The sequence below is a fragment of the Grus americana genome (genome assembly GCF_028858705.1).
Source record: "Grus americana isolate bGruAme1 chromosome 30 unlocalized genomic scaffold, bGruAme1.mat SUPER_30_unloc_1, whole genome shotgun sequence".
NCBI lineage: Eukaryota > Metazoa > Chordata > Aves > Gruiformes > Gruidae > Grus > Grus americana.
Genome location: NW_026561305.1, coordinates 631,569 through 654,124, shown reverse-complemented (window position 1 = coordinate 654,124; position 22,556 = coordinate 631,569).

Genomic DNA, 22,556 nt, shown 5'->3' with positions numbered 1-22,556 from the left:
TGCTGAGGTTTTAGAAAATTGGAGTAAGATTTATGGGGCACAGACTTTTACAAAAGACAAGACTGATTGGGGTTGTGTCAGGAGGAATGGCCGTTCCTAACTCGAACTCGAGGGGGAGGACCTATGGATATTTGCCCCCCCCCCCCCCCCCAAAGAACTTTTAAGCCCCATAAGTTAACATTTCTAAGGATCATTTTAGAAGATACTGCAAGTCCAAGTATTGATTATTGGTATATTTGGTATGATTGGTCTTATCAAAGACGTAAGCCATCTAAACTACGGGTAAGCTCGCTTCCCTCTGCCCCTGAGGCCGAGGAAACTGACCTTCCCCAAGCAGGGATGTTTGCCATGAAACTGCATTACATCCCAAATCCCAGAGCAGGACCAGGAGCTCCCCCTGATGGCCCTGCAGTGACTGCTGTGATTGCGCCACAAACCTTGGAAACAAGGTGACTTGATCATGTGGCAAAGTAAAATGCCAAGATTAAGAGATGATGCAGATGGATGTGCACAAATGCTCTCTGGAATAGTCACTGATTACACACCTAACTGGAGTGACATGAAAACTTTGCTGAGAGAACTATTCCAGATGGATGAGTGAGAGAAAATTCTTCAAAAGGACTGAGAAATTGCTCAGAGAGGTCAAGGATTAAATCCCTGGCCCACTGAGGACCCCAACTGGAATTTAGCCACAACTGACGGAAAAAGACTGATGGAAAGGGCTCCCTTTCCTCCTTTCCCTAACCAATCTAATCCTAACCTTTTAGAGTGTTTTTCCTGTGGGAAGATGGGACATGCCCAGCGGGAGTGCCCACTCCGCCCAGGAAGTGCTGGACGAGGATCAAATCCACTGTATCCACCGTGCCCTCACTCACAACAGAAAAATAATAAGCGGAACTCCATGCTTGCCGAAGGACTGCGAAGATGTCGAATGCAGGAGTGAAGCTAAACGGACTTTTTGTTGAACTTTTAGTAGACACAGGAGCAACCTTGTCCCTTTGGAATGATGCACTCCCACAAACATGGATTTCTAAAGAAAAGGTACTTATAAGAGGGGTTGCTGGACAAGAAATAAAATCTATTTCGACCCCACTTCCAATGATCATTGCAGAAAAAAATGGTATGGGGAAGATTTGTGGTACCTCCAAATTCACCTGTGTCTTTGCTAGGACGTGATCTTTTGCAGGAATTTGGTCGGCTTTTAAAATCCCAAAAGGACTTGAAGCACTTCCCCGGGAACCGTGGAGCAGCTCTGGTGATGAGATAGGCTTATCGTTAGCCGCAGAACCGGTAATAATGAACACAAAAGGAGGGTCACCTCCATCAATGAAACAGTACCCGATTGCAGATGAGGCTATTCCGAGTACTCAAAAACGGATTGCAGTTTTCTTAGAAAAAGGAATACTCAAGGAATGCCAAAGTCCATCTAATACTCCAATCTTGCAGTAAGTAAACTTCGATTAGATAAGGATGGGGATCCGGAAGACAGATTTGTTCAAGATCTCCGCGCAGTAAATGAGCATGTAATTTCCCCACCCCCTCTTGTCCCTGACCCGAGTTTCATTCTTACCCAAACACCTGTATTGTATGGGCACAATATGTTACTGGTTTGGATTTAACAGGAGCAGGTTTTAGCATACCCATTGCTGAAGAAAGTCAATCGATTTTTGCTTTTACTTGGCAAGGGAAACAGTTGACTTGGACACGCTTGCCACAAGGGTTCACTAGTTCACCAACTATTTTCTTCTCAAATTCTCAGAAACCATCTAAGAGACTTAAAATTTCCTGGCGGTTCTGTCTTGATTCAGTATGTCGATGATCTGTTACTAGCAAGCCATACGGCTGAAGAGTGTACGCGGGATATTGAATATCTGTGCATCCAACTTGCAAACAAGGGTCACCGTGCATCTCTATCCAAACTGCAACTCTGTCAACACCAGGTAAAGAAGGATCTGGGGTTTATTCTTAAACCAGGGAGGGAGAGAAGTAGATCCACAACGGGTAAGAGCTAGACAAGAAATTCCCAGACCAGTAACAAAGAAACAATTAAGGGGATTTTTAGGACAAGTGGGATTTTGTAGGCCATGGATTCCTGGATTTAGTGACATAGGGAAACCTCTTAACGAGGCAATGAAATATGAGGAGGTGGAACCAATAGCTTGGGGTCCTGAACGAAAAAAGCCTTTTGTGCATTAAAGGGAGCATTAATGCAAGCTCCAGCTTTGGGGCTTTCAGACTATTCTAAGCCCTTTAAACTTTATTGCACAGTGTGTTGGATTTGCGTGGCAAGGTTTTGGTAGCGGGGCGGGCTACAGGGGTGGCTTCTGTGAGAAGCTGCCAGAAGCTTCCCCTGTGTCTGATAGAGCCAATGCCAGCTGGCTCCAAGACGGACCCGCTGCTGGCCAAGGCCAAGCCAATCAGCGCCTCTGTGATAACAAAGTTAAGAAGGAAAAAAAACAGTTAGAGAGAGCTTTTGCAGCCGGAGAGAGGAGGGAGAAGACTTAAGAAACTTTTCAGACACCAAGGCCAGTGCAGAAGGAGGGGCAGGAGGTGCTCCAGGCACCGGAGCAGAGATCCCCCTGCCGCCCGTGGTGAAGACCATGGTGAAGCAGGCTGTCCCCCTGCAGCCCGTGGAGGAAGGATGAGGGGGGTGTAGAGATTCCACCTGCAGCCCATGGAGGACCCCACGCCGGAGCAGGTGGAGGCACCTGAAGGAGGCTGTGGACCGTGGGAATCCCACGCTGGAGCAAGCTCCTGGCAGGACCTGTGCACCCGTGGAGAGAGGAGCCCACGCCAGAGCAAGCTCCTGGCAGGACCTGTGCACCCGTGGAGAGAGGAGCCCACGCCAGAGCAGGTTTGCGGGCAGGACTTGTGACCCCGTGGGGGACCCACGCTGGAGCAGTCTGCTCCTGAAGGTCTGCACCCCGTGGGAGAGACTCACGTTGGAGCAGTTGGTGAAGGACTGTCTCCCGTGAGAGGGACTCCTCCATGCTGGAGCAGTGGAACGATGAGAGGAATTAGAGTGGCTCTGGTGGGCACCTGGCCCCCAGCCAGGGTCAACCCACCGCACCTGGCAACTCCATGTGGGACATGAAAAGTATTTGCACTACAGCGCAGTCTGCAGTAAAGAAAACTGGCCTTGCGCTTTGATTCCAACACCGCATCCTCAAACAAAACGAGGCTGTTCCCTTTGAGGAACAGGGATGGAAATCTCACCTGCCATCCCAAAGGTATGCTGTGGCATTGCTTCACTTTTGGCCCCTTTCCTCAGGCTTGGGAACTCTTTTGCAGAGCCTGCTTTTTCCTCTTTGTAACAGGCGATGTCTGGGGTTCCACAGGTTGCTTCGTTGTGGGGCACCACCCGTACCCCTGGATTTGCCTTCATCAATGCATCCTTGTACTAGGAAAGAAACGGAAAATTACCAGGCGTGCCGGTGATGACATGATACTATCCACAGGGCAACAGAGCACGCTGCTTGTAAGACAATTTAATACAGGAAATAATCCTTCCACACCTTGAGTTTTTCACAGTTTCATCACGTGCTTTGAGTCGGACCAGGATATCCTTCACTGAGGTTGAAAGTTAATCCTGAATCTGCAGCTAAATAGTTACAAATTGTTTTTCATAGTTCCACCGTTAAGAATGTTCCAGATAGTTTTTCACAGTTCAGGATGTCACAGAGAGTTTTGTAAATAGCGGCTAGGGACTCCTGAGGATGGCCATTGTCCAGTGCTACCATTCTGTCAGTTCCTATTTACCCAGACAAGGTGTCAAGGAAGACGTGCTTGTCAAGAGGTAGAAGCACAACCCATACATCGTTAGTCTGATCAACAGACCCTGAAGAACCATTTGGGAGTGCCAGAAGTATTGAGAAACGAGGGGAAAGGTAATTTGGGCCAGGGTCTCCGCAACCACCGACCCACGAGCCCCCTATAACCCAAATTATACCACCTACCCAAAGATAAAGGCCGAGAAAAGAACCGAGCATGCCTTCTAGTTTGCATCCTAGCAGAAGAAATCTGAACCAATCGTTGTAATTGGGAGTCTCCTAATTTGGAAGGTTTGTGTATAAATATGACAGGGAACGGGCATCAGGTGTGCTTGATTTGTGGAAATCCACCCAGCACCCAGGCCTCAATAAAAAGCAATATGTCTCCTACATGTGTGAGAAGTGGCTTAGTGTACACGGCGTAACGAATCCGCTGTTTGGACAACAAGCTGATGTCTGGGAAGCCGAAATCTGCCATTAGGACAAGGGCTGCTCGTCCAGAGATTTCTCCTCAGGGCCTATCGAATCACTCCGCAGTGCGGGCATCCCGGCTGGGCCATCGGTAGCAGACACCCACTGCAACAGCTGCTTTGTTTTCCATGCCCCTCAGCCTCACCCAGAGGCTCTCCACCACATCCTTGCTGACTGGAAGGGCTGTACCATCCAACCTCTCCCTTACACAGAGTGCGACACCTCCACCTCGCCTGCCCTGCCTACCCCTCCTGAACAGCCTGCAGCCTCCATGCCAGCACTCCAGGCGTGGCACTCGTCCCACCAAGTCCCACCAATCCCAAGGAGATGCCAGCTCTGGGAATGCAGCAAGGCCCCCCCGAACCCTTTCCCTCCCCAGGCAGGAGGGGCTGGGGAGGCTGTTGGGGCGGGGCGGAACACGCGGAGACCCCACATTCCTTCCTGGGAGATGCCAGAGAGTCCTTAGCAGCCAACAGCCAGAACGCAACATGGCACCACCACCGCTGCGGCTCCCACCGCGCGGCCCCCGGGACCCCCTGGCACCCCGTCTCCCGCAGACTTTTCTCCTTCCCCAAACCTTCTGCCTCCAAGGTACAGACCCACCCTGACCCCTGCACCCCAGGATGGTTCTTGGGGGCAAGAGCGGAGGTGACCGCCGGCCATCGCTCCTGTCTCTCTTCCAGGCTCAGCCAACCTGTGCCCACTGCCCCGCCAGCAGCAGCCCTTCCCCGCAGCCTGGGCACCCTCACTGCACGTGGCACCCCAGGGCCCCCAGGCACTACCACCACCAGGTACGGCACCCCTGGCTGCTCTGCCACCCCGGCGCCTTCGCCATCCCCGGCCCCCACGCACGCCCGGCATCCCCATCAGCCCTGTCCCCAGGGCACTTTTGGCACAGGGCTTCAGCAAGCCCAGGCAAGCGTCCCTGCTCTCGCCTGGCTCATGCGTGCCCAGGAAATCCAAGTCCCAGAGAATTTCCCCAATGCTTGGGGCCATCTCTCCCGCTTCACCTCCTAGAAGCCAGTCTCCTCCCTGCTTTGCAAGCCTGTCCCACCAGCACAGCAGCTCACCCCGCGCAGAGCACCCTGGCCACAAGCTCCCCACGTGCCCAGCACAGAGCTGGGGGATGTCGGCCATCGGGGCCAGCTCGGTGGCTGTCCTTGGAGGGCCCCAACCCCCTGGCCCAGCACAGCTCCCTCTCACCCACACAGGTCTGCAGAGGGCTCCATGCGGCTGCTTCTTCGACCCCCCGCGTCTTCCACATCGAGTGGACGGTCACCAGCCTGCCTCCCCCGGCCAGCTCCACGCTCAGCCATGGCACCGCTTCTCTGCCGGGTGCTGCCCTGTGGGGGGACCCCAGGGGCTGCAGGACCCTCCCGGCCTGGGCAGCCCCTCTGACCCCGCAGGGACAGCCGCCACACGTCACACCCCAAAACTATCAGGGGAGAGCGGAGGCCCCAGCCCCCCCAGCACGGCTGATGTCCATCCCTGGCTACCGGCACATCGAGGGGCAGCCTGCCCACATCAACAGCTCGGGCACGGCCACCCCTGCGGAGGCACACCCGGGCACCAACATCCCCCCGGGCCCTGACACCCCCCGCAGCCCCTCTGCTGGCCCCCACCACCAAGCCCCTGGGGACCCGGATGGAGACTTGGAAGTCTCTGAGGAGGAGCTTCTCCAAGAGGCCCTAAGGCTCTTTGGTTGCTCCTTGGATGCGGTGGGGACCAGTCAGGATGTTCCTGGCAGCAGCCCCATGCCTGGGGACTCCTGTGGCACCCGTGCAGAGGCAAGAGTGGTGGCCCCAGCCCCCCTGGTGTTGCCGATGTCTATCCCCGGCTACCAGCACATCGAGGGGCAGCCTGCCCAGACCGACATCTGCGGCACGGCCACTCCTGCAGGGGCACACCCGGACACCAACATCCCCCCGGGCAGCCATGACTCCCCCAGCCAAGCCCTGGAGGACCTGGCAGGAGACCTTGAGGTCTCCGATGAGGAGCTTCTCCAAGAGGCCCTAAGCCTCTTGGGTTGCTCCCTGGACGGGGTGGAGGCCAGCCACGAGGATGCCGGCAGCAGCCCTATGCATGGGGACCACGGTGGCACAGGCGCAGAAGGGAACACGGTGACCCTTGCCTCCCCCGTGCTGCCAACATCCAGCGCCGGCCACCAGCACCTCGAGGAGCAGCCTGCCCAGCTCCCTATCGACGGCACGGCCACCACTGCGGAGGCACACCTGGGCGGCAACATCCCCCTGGGCAGCAACGACCCCTCCTGCCCTTCTGCTGCCTCCCAGAACCAAGTCCTTGGGGACCTGGCAGGCGACCTCACCGTGTCCGAGGAGGTGCCTCTTGAAGAGGCCCTAAGGATCTTTGGTTGCTCCCTGGACACGGTGGGGGTCAGCCAGGATGCTTTCAGCAGCAGCCCTGTGCCTGGGGAGCTTGGTGGCACCAGCACAGCCACCCCCCACTGCGACTTTGCCTCGCTCTCCCTGCCCAAGGAGCTGCTCACCCTGCCCGAGGAGCTGCTCACCCCTGACTACAGCATCCCCGAGACCACCGACGCCATCCTGAGCCTGGGAGAGTTCTACACCATCGGGATGGAGCCCCAGGAGCCGTGGGGGGCTGCGGGGATGGCCCTGCCACCGTCCCAGGCTGCCGCCTGCGAGAAGCGGGGGAAGAAGCGGGGGCAGAGCGCCTTGCCAAAGCCAGACAGCAAGCGCAGGGCTCTGGCAGGCAGCACGTGGGTGGCAGGGGGGGAAGTAGAGCCCGAGCAGGGATGAGGTGGAGGTGGGGGGAGTGGGGGATGGGGGAGGAGGGGTGGTGTATTTCGGGGGGGGGGGGGGGGAGGGAGGGGGGTTAGAGTAGCTTTGATGGGACCTTTTCTCTTGTGTTTTGTCAATTAAAAGCTGTTTCTCCAGAACCGCTCCGTGCCTGTGTGGGAGGGGGAGGGAGCACAGGGGGTCCAGGGAAAACGGCACCCAAGGCAGTAGCTCCATGCCTGGGGAATCCGGTGGCACTGGCGCAGAGGGCACAGCGGTGGCCCCAGCCCCCCTGCTGTTGCCGGCGTCCATCCCCGGCTACCAGCACGTCCATGGGCAGCCTGCACAGGCTAATATCTCCACGGCTGGGTGGAGGCTTTCCCAACTCGAAAGAACGACTCAAAAGCGGTGGTTAAAGCTCTCTTGAAAGACAGAATACCTAGGTACGGAGTTCCTGAAATAATTGACTCGGACAGAGGAGCACATTTCTCTGCCGCAATTTTAGTGCAAATTTATCATTCATGAAATATCAAGATGCAATTGCGCACACCTTATCACCCACAATCATCAGGGCAAGTAGAAAGGATGACTAGGACGATCAAAGCCAAATTAGTTAAAACCTGTAAACAAACTGGCTTGAAGTGGCCAGAAGCGCTAAATTTACTACTTGGGCACATTAGAAACACACCGAGGCAACCAGTGGGTGCATCTCCAGCAGAAGTTTTCTTTGGGAGAGTTTTAGCGGTACCTGGAACTTATATTCCAGTGAAAACGAGCCTTCTGGATGGAGATGAACAGGTAACTCAGTATTCGTTGTGCCTGCAAATTTTTTTTTTTTTTTTTTTTTTTATGCAATTGCAAAATAATGCTTATTGGTATCAAGGGATCGTATGTATAACAGTGATTTTTCAATGTTGTATACCCTGTCTTTCTAGTATAATAGTAAAATTGCAAGGAGCTTGGAGATATAAATAATTGCAGGGATGCAAAAAAAAACAAAAGGAGGGAACTGTAGAAAATATAGAAGCTTAGCTATAAGAAAACTTATGCTAACCAGAAAGCTACTCAAGGCCTGGAAGGAAACTTCCAAAAAGGGGAAAATGTAATCGTGGGATAGAGGCCGTGAGACAGAAACTACAGAATGATTAGCTTGGAATAATTAGTTTGTAATCAAGGTAACAGGTAATGAAGCTAACTGACCATGGCAATGTACAATGCTCCTACGTTCCACGTACAGTCCCTACCCAACCGGACAATAGGTTTGGAGATATTAATCTTATGAAGTAAGTTGTTACGGACAGGTGCATCCACGGCGAGGATACTGCGCGTGCCTGCAAGAAGAGGGTCATCCAGCAAACACGGCTGCGCGACCACTGACGACCACCAGAGACCCCTTGAGGGCCACCGACTCAAATCACTGAGCATGCGTGACGGGGAGGAGACTACGTAAATGAATTCCAAGAAATGATTATCATAGGGCTGCCTTTTTTTGAGAAAAATGATGAATATGTGTGTTTTGATTCTATATAACCTGTGCGTTGGTAATCACCTGCGTGCACGTTGGGCGGAGCTGATTCCCCCGTGCATCCAGCGCTGCAAGAAAGCAAACCTAGGGCAACTCACGTCTGGTACATTTCTCATACCCTTTTACAGATGGCGACCCAGGTGGGACCCTAGGACGCAAGAGGAAGGAGCACCAGCTAATTCTCTGGACAAACCCGTGACCAACGCTCATTGCTGGCATAACAAAAATAGGTGCGTTCACCTAAGAGACTTGGACACGGGTGATTCCAGACAATACTGGGAGTACTCCTGTGTTTAAACTTGCTAAAGATTTGGTAAGAGGAACAGAAATTTAAGAAACGGGAACTACACCCAGCATTGAAAGGGGGACGCCCCTTGCTGAGGTTTTAGAAAATTGGAGTAAGATTTATGGGGCACAGACTTTACAAAAGACAAGACTGATTGGGTTGTGTCAGGAGGAATGGCCGTTCCTAACTCGAACTCGAGGGGGAGGACCTATGGATATTTGCCCCCCCCCCCCCAAAGGAACTTTTAAGCCCCATAAGTTAACATTTCTAAGGATCATTTTAGAAGATACTGCAAGTCCAAGTATTGATTATTGGTATATTTGGTATGATTGGTCTTATCAAAGACGTAAGCCATCTAAACTACGGGTAAGCTCGCTTCCCTCTGCCCCTGAGGCCGAGGAAACTGACCTTCCCCAAGCAGGGATGTTTGCCATGAAACTGCATTACATCCCAAATCCCAGAGCAGGACCAGGAGCTCCCCCTGATGGCCCTGCAGTGACTGCTGTGATGCGCCACAAACCTTGGAAACAAGGTGACTTGATCATGTGGCAAAGTAAAATGCCAAGATTAAGAGATGATGCAGATGGATGTGCACAAATGCTCTCTGGAATAGTCACTGATTACACACCTAACTGGAGTGACATGAAAACTTTGCTGAGAGAACTATTCCAGATGGATGAGTGAGAGAAAATTCTTCAAAAGGACTGAGAAATTGCTCAGAGAGGTCAAGGATTAAATCCCTGGCCCACTGAGGACCCCAACTGGAATTTAGCCACAACTGACGGAAAAAGACTGATGGAAAGGGCTCCCTTTCCTCCTTTCCCTAACCAATCTAATCCTAACCTTTTAGAGTGTTTTTCCTGTGGGAAGATGGGACATGCCCAGCGGGAGTGCCCACTCCGCCCAGGAAGTGCTGGACGAGGATCAAATCCACCGTATCCACCGTGCCCTCACTCACAACAGAAAAATAAAAAGCGGAACTCCATGCTTGCCGAAGGACTGCGAAGATGTCGAATGCAGGAGTGAAGCTAAACGGACTTTTTGTTGAACTTTTAGTAGACACAGGAGCAACCTTGTCCCTTTGGAATGATGCACTCCCACAAACATGGATTTCTAAAGAAAAGGTACTTATAAGAGGGGTTGCTGGACAAGAAATAAAATCTATTTCGACCCCACTTCCAATGATCATTGCAGAAAAAATGGTATGGGGAAGATTTGTGGTACCTCCAAATTCACCTGTGTCTTTGCTAGGACGTGATCTTTTGCAGGAATTTGGTCGGCTTTTAAAATCCCAAAAGGACTTGAAGCACTTCCCCGGGAACCGTGGAGCAGCTCTGGTGATGAGATAGGCTTATCGTTAGCCGCAGAACCGGTAATAATGAACACAAAAGGAGGGTCACCTCCATCAATGAAACAGTACCCGATTGCAGATGAGGCTATTCCGAGTACTCAGAAACGGATTGCAGTTTTCTTAGAAAAAGGAATACTCAAGGAATGCCAAAGTCCATCTAATACTCCAATCTTGCCAGTAAGTAAACTTCGATTAGATAAGGATGGGGATCCGGAAGACAGATTTGTTCAAGATCTCCGCGCAGTAAATGAGCATGTAATTTCCCCACCCCCTCTTGTCCCTGACCCGAGTTTCATTCTTACCCAAACACCTGTATTGTATGGGCACAATATGTTACTGGTTTGGATTTAACAGGAGCAGGTTTTAGCATACCCATTGCTGAAGAAAGTCAATCGATTTTTGCTTTTACTTGGCAAGGGAAACAGTTGACTTGGACACGCTTGCCACAAGGGTTCACTAGTTCACCAACTATTTTCTTCTCAAATTCTCAGAAACCATCTAAGAGACTTAAAATTTCCTGGCGGTTCTGTCTTGATTCAGTATGTCGATGATCTGTTACTAGCAAGCCATACGGCTGAAGAGTGTACGCGGGATATTGAATATCTGCGCATCCAACTTGCAAACAAGGGTCACCGTGCATCTCTATCCAAACTGCAACTCTGTCAACACCAGGTAAAGAAGGATCTGGGGTTTATTCTTAAACCAGGGAGGGAGAGAAGTAGATCCACAACGGGTAAGAGCTAGACAAGAAATTCCCAGACCAGTAACAAAGAAACAATTAAGGGGATTTTTAGGACAAGTGGGATTTTGTAGGCCATGGATTCCTGGATTTAGTGACATAGGGAAACCTCTTAACGAGGCAATGAAATATGAGGAGGTGGAACCAATAGCTTGGGGTCCTGAACGAGAAAAAGCCTTTTGTGCATTAAAAGGAGCATTAATGCAAGCTCCAGCTTTGGGGCCTTCAGACTATTCTAAGCCCTTTAAACTTTATTGCACAGTGTGTTGGATTTGCGTGGCAAGGTTTTGGTAGCGGGGCGGGCTACAGGGGTGGCTTCTGTGAGAAGCTGCCAGAAGCTTCCCCTGTGTCTGATAGAGCCAATGCCAGCCGGCTCCAAGACGGACCCGCCGCTGGCCAAGGCCAAGCCAATCAGCGCCTCTGTGATAACATAGTTAAGAAGGAAAAAAACCAGTTAGAGAGAGCTTTTGCAGCCGGAGAGAGGAGGGAGAAGACTTAAGAAACTTTTCAGACACCAAGGCCAGTGCAGAAGGAGGGGCAGGAGGTGCTCCAGGCACCGGAGCAGAGATCCCCCTGCCGCCCGTGGTGAAGACCATGGTGAAGCAGGCTGTCCCCCTGCAGCCCGTGGAGGAAGGATGAGGGGGTGTAGAGATTCCACCTGCAGCCCATGGAGGACCCCACGCCGGAGCAGGTGGAGGCACCTGAAGGAGGCTGTGGCCCCGTGGGAAGCCCACGCTGGAGCAAGCTCCTGGCAGGACCTGTGCACCCGTGGAGAGAGGAGCCCACGCCAGAGCAAGCTCCTGGCAGGACCTGTGCACCCGTGGAGAGAGGAGCCCACGCCAGAGCAGGTTTGCGGGCAGGACTTGTGACCCCGTGGGGGACCCACGCTGGAGCAGTCTGCTCCTGAAGGTCTGCACCCCGTGGGAGAGAGACTCACATTGGAGAAGTTGGTGAAGGACTGTCTCCCATGAGAGGGACTCCTCCATGCTGGAGCAGGGGAACAATGAGAGGAGTTAGAGTGGCTCTGGTGGGCACCTGGCCCCCAGCCAGGGTCCAACCACCGCACCTGGCAACTCCATGTGGGACACGAAAGGTATTTGCACTACAGTGCAGTCTGCAGTAAAGAAAACTGGCCTTGCGCTTTGATTCCAACACCGCATCCTCAAACAAAACGAGGCTGTTCCCTTTGAGGAACAGGGATGGAAATCTCACCTGCCATCCCAAAGGTATGCTGTGGCATTGCTTCATTTTTGGCCCCTTTCCTCAGGCTTGGGAACTCTTTTGCAGAGCCTGCTTTTTCCTCTTTGTAACAGGCGATGTCTGGGGTTCCACAGGTTGCTTCATTGTGGGGCACCACCCGTACCCCTGGATTTGCCTTCATCAATGCATCCTTGTACTAGGAAAGAAACGGAAAATTACCAGGCGTGCCGGTGATGACATGATACTATCCACAGGGCAACAGAGCGCGCTGCTTGTAAGACAATTTAATACAGGAAATAATCCTTCCACACCTTGAGTTTTTCACAGTTTCATCACGTGCTTTGAGTCGGACCAGGATAGCCTTCACTGAGGTTGAAAGTTAATCCTGAATCTGCAGCTAAAAAGTTACAAATTGTTTTTCATAGTTCCACGGTTAAGAATGTTCCAGATAGTTTTTCACAGTTCAGGATGTCACAGAGAGTTTTGTAAATAGCGGCTAGGGACTCCTGAGGATGGCCATTGTCCAGTGCTACCATTCTGTCAGTTCCTATTTACCCAGACAAGGTGTCAAGGAAGACGTGCTTGTCAAGAGGTAGAAGCACAACCCATACATCGTTAGTCTGATCAACGGACCCTGAAGAACCATTTGGGAGTGCCAGAAGTATTGAGAAACGAGGGGAAAGGTAATTTGGGCCAGGGTCTCCGCAACCACCGACCCATGAGCCCCCTATAACCCAAATTATACCACCTACCCAAAGATAAAGGCCGAGAAAAGAACCGAGCATGCCTTCTAGTTTGCATCCTAGCAGAAGAAATCTGAACCAATCGTTGTAATTGGGAGTCTCCTAATTTGGAAGGTTTGTGTATAAATATGACAGGGAACGGGCATCAGGTGTGCTTGATTTGTGGAAATCCACCCAGCACCCAGGCCTGAATAAAAAGCAATATGTCTCCTACGTGTGTGAGAAGTGGCTTAGTGTACACGGCGTAACGAATCCGCTGTTTGGACAACAAGCTGATGTCTGGGAAGCCGAAATCTGCCATTAGGACAAGGGCTACTCGTCCAGAGTAGCTGTTGGGCTGTACGCTGTTGGGGTGGGGCGGAACACGCGGAGACCCCACATTCCTTCCTGGGAGACGCCAGAGAGTCCTTAGCAGCCAACAGCCAGAACGCTGCACGGCGCCGCCACCACTGCAGCTCCCACCGCGCAGCCCCCGGGACCCCCCGGCACCCCGGCTCCCGCAGATTTTTCTCCTTCCCCAAACCTTCTACCCCCAAGGTAGGCACCCACCCCGACCCCTGCAGCCCGGGGACGCTCTTGGGGGCAAGAGCGGAGGTGACCGCCGGCCATCGCTCCTGTCTCTCTTCCAGGCTCAGCCAACCTGTGCCCACTGCCCCGCCAGCAGCAGCCCTTCCCCGCAGCCTGGCCACCCTCACTGCACGTGGCACCCCAGGGCCCCCAGGCACTACCACCACCAGGTACGCCACCCCGGCTGCTCTGCCACCCCGGCGCCTTCGCCATCCCCGGCCCCCGCGCACGCCCAGCATCCCCATCAGCCCTGTCCCCAGGGCACTTTTGGCACAGGGCTTCAGCAAGCCCAGGCAAGCGTCCCTGCTCTCGCCTGGCTCATGCGTGCCCAGGAAATCCAAGTCCCAGAGAATTTCCCCAATGCTTGGGGCCATCTCTCCCGCTTCACCTCCTAGAAGCCAGGTGAACCAACATCCCCCCTGGGCCGTGACCGCCCCCCCCCCCCCCAGCCCCTCTGCTGGCCCCCACAACCAAGCCCCTGGGGACCCGGATGGAGACTTTGCAGTCTCTGAGGAGGAGCTTCTCAAAGAGGCCCGAAGGCTCTTTGGTGTCTCCCTGGATGCAGGGGGGGGTCAGTCAGGATGGTTTGGGCAGCAGCCCTGTGCCTGGGGAGCTTGGTGGCACCGGCACAAACACCCCCCACTGTGACTTTGCCTCGCTCTCCCTGCCCAAGGAGCTGCTCACCCTGCCCAAGGAGCTGCTCACCCCCGACGACAGCATCCCTGAGACCACCGACGCCATGCTCATCCTGGGAGAGTTCTACACCATCGGGATGCAGCCCCAGGAGCCATGGGGGGCTGCGGGGATGGCCCTGCCACCGTCCCAGGCTGCCGCCTGCGAGAAGCGGGGGAAGAAGCGGGGGCAGAGCGCCTTGCCAAAGCCAGACAGCAAGCGCAGGGCTCTGGCAGGCAGCACGCGGGTGGCAGGGGGGGAAGTAGAGCCCGAGCAGGGATGAGGTGGAGGTGGGGGGAGTGGGGGATGGGGGAGGAGGGGTGGTGTATTTGGGGGGTGGGAGGGAGGGGGGGGAGTGAGGGAGGGGGTAGGGGGGGGTAGGAGGGGGGGGGGGAAGGAGCGAGGGGGGTTAGAGTAGCTTTGATGGGACCTTTCCTTTTGTGTTTTGTCAATTAAAAGCTGTTCCTCCAGAACCGCTCTGTGCCTTTCTCCTTGGCTCTTTGAAGACTCCGCTCACTTTTCTGCTAGGCACAGGGGCCCAAATCTCTGCTTTAAATGCCGATACCGCAGGCCGGAGTGGGATCGTCCCTGATTCATAACAGATATGGGTTACCGATGTATTTGGATATGGCAAACCCCAACCTACAGCCCGAGTAAAGTGCTGGTTGCTGGCAGACACCACCCCCACCGAGACCACTATGGTGTTGGCAGTGCTCCCCACCAATACTCTGGGATCGGATTTAGTGAAGGGGAAGTCCTGGACGGACTCGGCAGGGAGGCACTGGAAGTTTGGGGTTCCGTCAACCCTGATAAGGCTTTTTACAGACTGCCCCTACGCTTCCCCCGATTAAACTCGTGAGTGTGAAAGGCTGTCCCTTACCACGGGGAGAGAGAGGGAGGGAATCGCTCCGCTGATAAAAGAGCTGCAGGAACAGGGGGTAAGTATTCAAACTCACTCCCCTCATAACTCCCCAGTGTGGCCAGTTTGCAAACCAAACGGGAAGTGGCGGCTAACCATCGATTAGTGGCGCTTCAAGGCAGGCACTAGTCCCCTGACAGCGGCCCTGCCTAATACAGCCCAACTGATTGTCACCATCCTGTTACCGGAAAGCGGCAGGAGAATTCACTCTCTAAGACTTATTCGGAAGGTTTGGAAAGCAGGCATTCTTTACTGCAGCGCTGGGTGCACGGCTTGAGAGCTTGCACAACTCGACCTCCCCATCCTCCCCTCGTTCTCCCTGCAATAGCACTGAATTTCTCATTTCCACCAAAAGAGTCCCCTTCATCAGAAACATCCTCCTCGTCCGCTCCTCCGTATTGGACGCACCATTGACTCATACTACACGCCGAACAACAACGCTTACAGAGTTTCTGATTATCTTTTGCCCAGGTCAGAACCAAAGGATCTCTCCCTATTCATTTACATTCCCTGCTCCATTCAGGATGATCTCGTAAAGCAGAGAATAAATCAACATGGGGAACTTCATCCCATTTTCCTTCCCCTCTTAAGAATAACAACAACTGGAACAGAGTATCCTAAAAGTCCCATTAACCAGCCACTTTTCTCCCTCCTTCAGTCCCTACAATGGCCACCACTGATTACAAGAGTTGATTAGATCCTCTCTCTTTGCCACTCCTCCTGGGGGTCCTGCTATTTGCTTCCAATTTCATAAAATGCACCCAAGAGGACATTTCTTTCCCATCAATTCCCTTTTAGAAGTTCCAGTTCCCAGTTTAAAAACAGGGCACTAAAACAATTTCACCCCAGCTTTTTACAGCAATACTACACACTTACAAACACTACAGCAACAAACACAAAACCACGCCATTATGATCACGGCCGTATTCAACGCTCAACAGACAAACTTCTGAGCTTCCCTTTCGGGAAGGAGACTCACCCTTCAGTTTCAATCAAAGGGTACTTTCCCTTTGCCCCAGGGATACGGCCCAACCCTGCGCAGCTTTCGCTACGACCCACGGACAGGCAACAGAAAATAATACTGAAAGAATGCCTTTGCCTTGTTGATGGTCCTTGCTCAGAATTCTTTGGTCCGGGAATCGCAGGTTCTCCCCGAGAATCCCTCGGTGACGGCTGGAGGTCCTGCGATCCCTCGGATCCGCCCATGTTCCAGAGCAGTGTCCCATCTGCGGTGCCAAAATCTGTTACCAGAAAGCGGCAAAATAGTTCACTCTCTAAGGCTTATTTGGAAGCTTTAGAAAGCAGGCATTCTTTATTGCAGCGCTGGGTGCACGGGGGATAACTCCACCTAAGGTGCACACCCAAAAGACAAAACTAGCAAGTATTTCTACTATGTTCATAGACATATTCAGTATCTTTCCCAGTAGTGCTTATCACAGGCAGGGATCTTCCTTGGGAACTCGTTAGCATATGCTAAGGTCTTTCCCCCATGTTTGTTGACACCCCCGGGGGGTCTTCAGACTCACTCCTGGTATCACATATACCTTATCCCTCAAGGCCCGTTTTGGGATCACCTTGTAACTCTCTTCTCTTTTTTTGCACATCTGTTCTTCCAAGGCCCAGCTCTTTAAAATGAGATTGTTCCAGAGCTCCTTAGCTTACAACTAATTGTTTCCTAAGTGACAATGGTTTCCCTTTTGTTTGGTTACAGGGATTGAGCAATGGCTCTAATTGCTTGAATTGATCTTAAGATTTCCATAGTCACAGGTATCAACATCCTCATTGACAGGGAGGGGCTCACGGGAGAAGCACCCCAGCCCTGCCACCTTGGTGTTTGGCCAGTCCCCAGCTCCATCCCCTGCTCTGGGTGCTTCCCCCGGCTGCCACCAGCCCCTCCTTTATCAGGCCGGGGTGGTGGGAGATAGGGAGGGAGGCCGATAAGCCCTCCAGTGGCAGCGTGCTGGAAACAGTCCCACTGGTGCTGTTAGATCAGAGCGCTGGGAAAATGCCTCCAGCTCCCCGGCCCACCAGCGCAGCGGGCTGGGGCTGGGGGGCTGCAGAGCTGTTGAAAAGCACAGAAGGAGGAGCCGTGTTGGAGCTGAAGTGTTTCGCTAGCAGGCTGCAGGGCTGGCTGCTGCCTCCCAGGGTACCGGGGCTTGTCAGGGCTCTGACCAGCAGCCCTAGGAAGGCTGCTTTGGCATCTGACCCTGCAGTCCATCTCCATCCATAGGCTTCACTGCCTTTTTTCCCCAGCTGGTAAGAAAACTCACTTCCTCCCTCCTTCCCTCCCTCCCTCCCTCCCTCCCTCCCTCCCTCCCTCCCTCCCTCCCTCCCTCTCCCAGGCCACCGGTGGCCAGAGGTCTCAGCTGGCTGGAAACATGCTGGTTGGGTGTTTGAGCTCCTTCGCAGGAGCTCTGGTATCCACACAGACCTCTCTTTGCATGTACCTGGAGGACCAGCACGTGTGAAAGGCTGTGGTCCTCCTTTCATAATGATCTCTACCCATTGTAAACCCTTTTTCCACCAGGAAAAACAACCAATCACAACAAGGTTTAGCAGATTGCACCCTGCTTACTACAAGTTATTGTGGAGCGCAGAACGCAAACCCTTCAAGCCACTTGTCATCGAGGAAAAGGGACTCTTGCCTTGCAGCAGCTCCTCTGCATGGGCTCAGCCCAAGCTGAGACCCTGTCACCCACCTCTCACCTGGCACTAACTTTATCTAGATTCAGGTTTGGAAATGCTGATGCTTGTCAGGGTTCCTATTCTTGGCTCTGCAAAATGAGGCGTATCTGCAGAGGCATCCTCAGCTGGGGCACACCATCAGCCGTGCCACTGCTGGAGCGGGCACGGCAGCGCGCAAACTGAACAACCCCTCCGACTTGCACCCCAAGACCATGCAACTGGCAGGTTTCAAAGCCTGCAGGTGGTTGCAGGGTTCACAGAAACGTCATCCGGTTCCTAAATATCTTAAAACAAAGCCTTGGTGGGTGTCAGGACAGAAGAACATAACCTGACACCAGAACAGTGCTAGCCTCTCCAGAACACCTGGTGCATCGAGACTGGCCCACGGATTGGAGGGAACCTGCCTTGGGAGTCTTTTCCCATTGAAACTGAAAAATCTGGAATGCCACCTCTGATTTTTCTTCTTCCTTGTCAGGGCTTGAATGCAGCTCCCCCAAAGCACAGCACTGGCATGGACGGTCTTACTCCGAAGCGATACTGCTGTAAACGGGAGCAGACCAGAGGCAGTCCTGGCTACAGCACAAACAGGGTGGCATGTGTCACCGGAGATGACCGGTCCTGGCAGAGCGGTGGCACCTGGAGGAAGAGTGCCAGCAGTGGGAAAGGGGGCACAGCCTCACGTCGCCCTTCCCAAGCAGACAGAGCTGGGGCTGACAAACAGATGCAGCCGGCAGGACAAAAAGCCCAGTGAAAATCTATCCCTGGGGTGGGTACCACAAAAGTCAGGAGAAACGGGTGCTGGCAAAGCAGCACCGGAGGGAGAGGGGGCTGTAGCCCTGCAGAGCCCCACGCTGCAGTCTGAGTCACCGCTTGTAAATCCTCACGCACTGGGGCTGAGGCATCTCTCTGCTGGGTAAGAGAAGTGGGAAACAAGCTACTGTTCTGGGACACTCGGATTCCTCTGCTTTGAATTGTTATTGTTTCCATTCCAATGTTAGGACTTTCACCTGAGGTTTTACAAACCATGTTATTGGTTGGTTTCTTTATGGTCTTGTTTTCCTTCCCCTCACACAGCAGACACAGCTCCTGTACCAATCTGTGCAGCAAACAGAGCTAAATGTCCCCAGCGTGAAACCCATGTCTGTATTTTTTCTAATTTTCATATACGCAACTAATCAATTTGTACTGAGTTACAAATGCAGAAGCTGGAGTGTACATTCTCCTCCCAAACTTGGGTTAACAGTATGATGTTTACCGTGTGTGCGCGCTTCTCTCTTTCCTGCTCTGTCTACATTATGTAGACAGGAATGTATATATGCACACATTCTCCTAAACAAGATATTTTTTTCTACAGAAATGGAGTTACATTTAATTTGATTGGTTTTGCCTGCCCTTTAGCTTAGCACAGTTGGAAGAATTATTTGAGAAGAAATTCAACCTCCTCCCTCAATACAGCCCTGTTCCTTTTGACAGGAGAAATTCAGCTGTGCCAAGGAGAAAGAGAAAGGCTGGAGGCGCCTCATCTGAACAACCAAAATCCAAGAAAGGTGCATTACCATGTGCAATACATGCTTGAGCAACAACAATGCTACGGCCAGCTCAGGAATTTATACTTTCTTCCTTTACTGCTGCATAGGAAAAGCGTGAAGTCCAAGAAAATAGTTTTCTAGCACTGAAGTCAGTGGGTTGTCACCAGTTTCCAGGCTGCGCTCTTGACTCCCGAGTTTCATGCTGAGCAGAACTGGTTAGAGTTTGTCCATGAAATAGATTCCTCAGAGCAAGCAGATTGACCAAAACCACAAACAGTTTAGAGGAAAGTGAAAAATGGCAGCAACAACATCGTGCCAGGGCTCCCCTCCACACCACCATCGACGCAGTGCCGTAGGGTCATCCGGCCAGCGCCCTACCGCCGGCCCTGCCTCCGCGCTCGGCGCTCGGCGCTAGCCGGGAGGCTGACCCTCCGCGCCTGGCCGGCCTGCAGGCTTCCTTCCCGTCCCCCGTCCTCTGCCCTACCCCTCACCCCTTCTGAAGGGGTGTCATCTCTTCTGCACTGAGCCCCGAGAAAAGGGGACAAGACAACATGGCGTCACAGCTTCAGCCGCTGCGCCAGGAGAAGTCCCTCAGCGGGCCACCGAGGTCCCTGGGGCCTGGAGACGGGGTCTCTTCGGCCTGGAGACGAGAAGGCTGCCAGACGGGAGGCTGCAGAGGAAGCCAGACGCTCCACAGCGGCACACGAAGAACAGCAGTGTGTCAAGCAAAGACGTAAGAGACAGCCGCTCCTCTGGAGAGGCAGACCACCACAGGCCTGCCAGGAAGGAGTGCTGGCCTTCAGCATTAAGGCCCCTTCTAGCTGTCTCATTCGTTCTTTTCAAGGTTGGACAAGTAAAAAATAAATAAATACACAAATGAAAGTAACAGTGAAAATGCTTTCCCTCTCTCTTCTTTGGTACTTTGGTAACTGCGTCCGGGCTCCACTCGGCCCATGGAAGGGGACGTGCGAGTGCCCCCTGCATTGCAAAATCAGCCAGGGGCTCCTGACGGCAGTTTAACTCGGCTTTAAGGGATGCTCCTGTACCCTGTTCTGCTCTGAAGGGGCAGCACCTTCCAGGGGAGGAATGGAAACCCCATCCAGGACCCTGCAACATCTGAAGCCCTGATGGCTCTTGCTCTGCAGCCTGGAAGGCTCAGAGCAGTGGACACAGGGTCCCCTGTGCTGGCAGGGCTTTGGCAGATCTGTTGGCGAGTGGGCCAGTGACTTTGGGTCATCATGGCCACTGGGGTCTGTCCTGGGCCATAAAACTCTTCTAGGGGTCACACAGTGACTTAATGAAATCCTGTAGTCACCTGGGGACAGGTTCAGGTAATGGAGAAAGAAAAAAACAGGCGAGAACAATAATCCTTTGCAATGGCTTCTCTTCCTCTTGCTTTCTCTTAGTCTGTTGGGGTTTTTGTTGCTTTGGGTTTTTTTTCCCTGTTACTGTACTGGTTCCTGGTTTTTTCCTTCTGGTCTCCTGACTTTGCTGTAGCACTTTCTTTTCCCAGTATCTCTTTTTCTCCCCCCCTCCCCCTTTTCTGCCCTTGTGGGTTTTTCTGTGCAAACCAGGGCCCACATTTCATTTACATCTTGCCTGGCACGCCTGCTGATGTTTGTGCACAGTGCCCTAGGCTGTGGTTTGCATGTGTTGATGTGCTCCCATTTAGTCTCTCCTTTTTTTTCTTTGGAGAAAAAAAAAGATATAGCTTTCCTTAGTGGTGCCTTCATATCAAAAAAAATCCCCCACACTTTCAAGTCTTATCTAATGCCCTTTCTCTCCCCTTGATCAGGCACTGGGCACTGCAAAGGGACACACAGGGACCACAGTCCCAGTGCCTGGCAGTGCGGCACTGCTGCCCGTTCCTGTCCCAAGTAGACCAGAGCGCTGGAGGAAGAGCCCAAGATCTCAAACACCTCCAGACAGGTCTGGAGGTCTGGCCTGACAACACATTCCATCCTCTCCTGCAGCACCTTCTCCCCCTGCCCTGCACCAAGGAGGTCTCGGGCTGCCGGCAGACTCAGGAAGCCTTCAGTTATGCTTCCATCATGGCTCCAGCCCTGGAAGAAATGTATTTATTTATCAATAAAAAATGAGACTGTGATCTCATGTCTGGGATGAAGCAGGTCCTGACAAGTCATGCCAAACAGTTCCTGTTACTGCAGGGACCAGAATAGCAACATCCACGCCAGGGCTCTGCTAGCGGACGGATTATCTTCAGGAAGACACTTTGGGAACGTACCCTGGGAAGAGCAGGATAATTTTGGTTTCAAAAAAAGCTCCTTCTGCATTAAGATCCAGGGGGAGAGTGAAGAGGAAGGTGGGCAAAGTGTGCCGGGCACAGTTCTTCCAGCACCCTTGTGTTGGGTTTGCATGGGAAGGTTTTGGTAGCTGGGGGGGGGGGGTGCGGGGGGGCGGTCTACAGGGGTGGCTTCTGTGAGAAGCTGCCGGAAGCTTCCCCTGTGTCTGATAGAGCCAATGCCAACCGGCTCCAAGATGGACCCACCACTGGCCAAGGCCAAGCCCATCAGCACCTCCGTGATAACATATTTAAAAAGGAAAAAAACAGTTAGAGAGGGAGCTTTTGCAGCCGGAAAGAGGAGTGAGAAGATGTAGAAACTCTGCAGGCACCATGGTGAAGCAGGCTGTCCCCCTGCAGCCCATGGAGGAAGGATGAGGGGGTGTAGAGAGTCCACCTGCAGCCCATGGAGGACCCCACACCAGAGCAGGGGGAGGCACCTGAAGGAGGCTGTGGCCCCGTGGGAAGCCCACAGTGGAGCAAGCTCCTGGCAGGACCTGTGGACCCGTGGAGAGAGGAGCCCACGCCAGAGCAGGTTTGCTGGCAGGACTTGTGACCCCGTGGGGGACCCACGCTGGAGCAGTCTGCTCCTGAAGGTCTGCACCCCGTGGGAGAGACTCACATTGGAGCAGTTGGTGAAGGACTGTCTCCCGTGAGAGGGACTCCTCCATGCTGGAGCAGGGGAACGATGAGAGGAGTCCTCCCCCTGAGGAGGAAGAAGCGGCAGAAACAACGTGTGATGAACTGACCGTAACCCCCATTCCCTGTCCCCCTGTGCCGCTGAGGGGGGGCGGAGGTTGAAGCCGGGAGTGAAGTTGAGCCCAGGAAGATGGGAGGGGTGGGGGCAGGTGTTTTCAGATTTGACTTTATTTCTCATTCCTCTACTCTGTTTCCTTTAGTAATACATTAGATTAATTTCCTCTCTAAGTTCAGTCTCTTATGCTCGTGACGATAATTAGTGAGTGATCTCTCCCTGTCCTTATCTCGACCCAGAAGCTTTTTGTTATACTTTTTCTCCCCTGTCTGGTGAACAAGGGACAT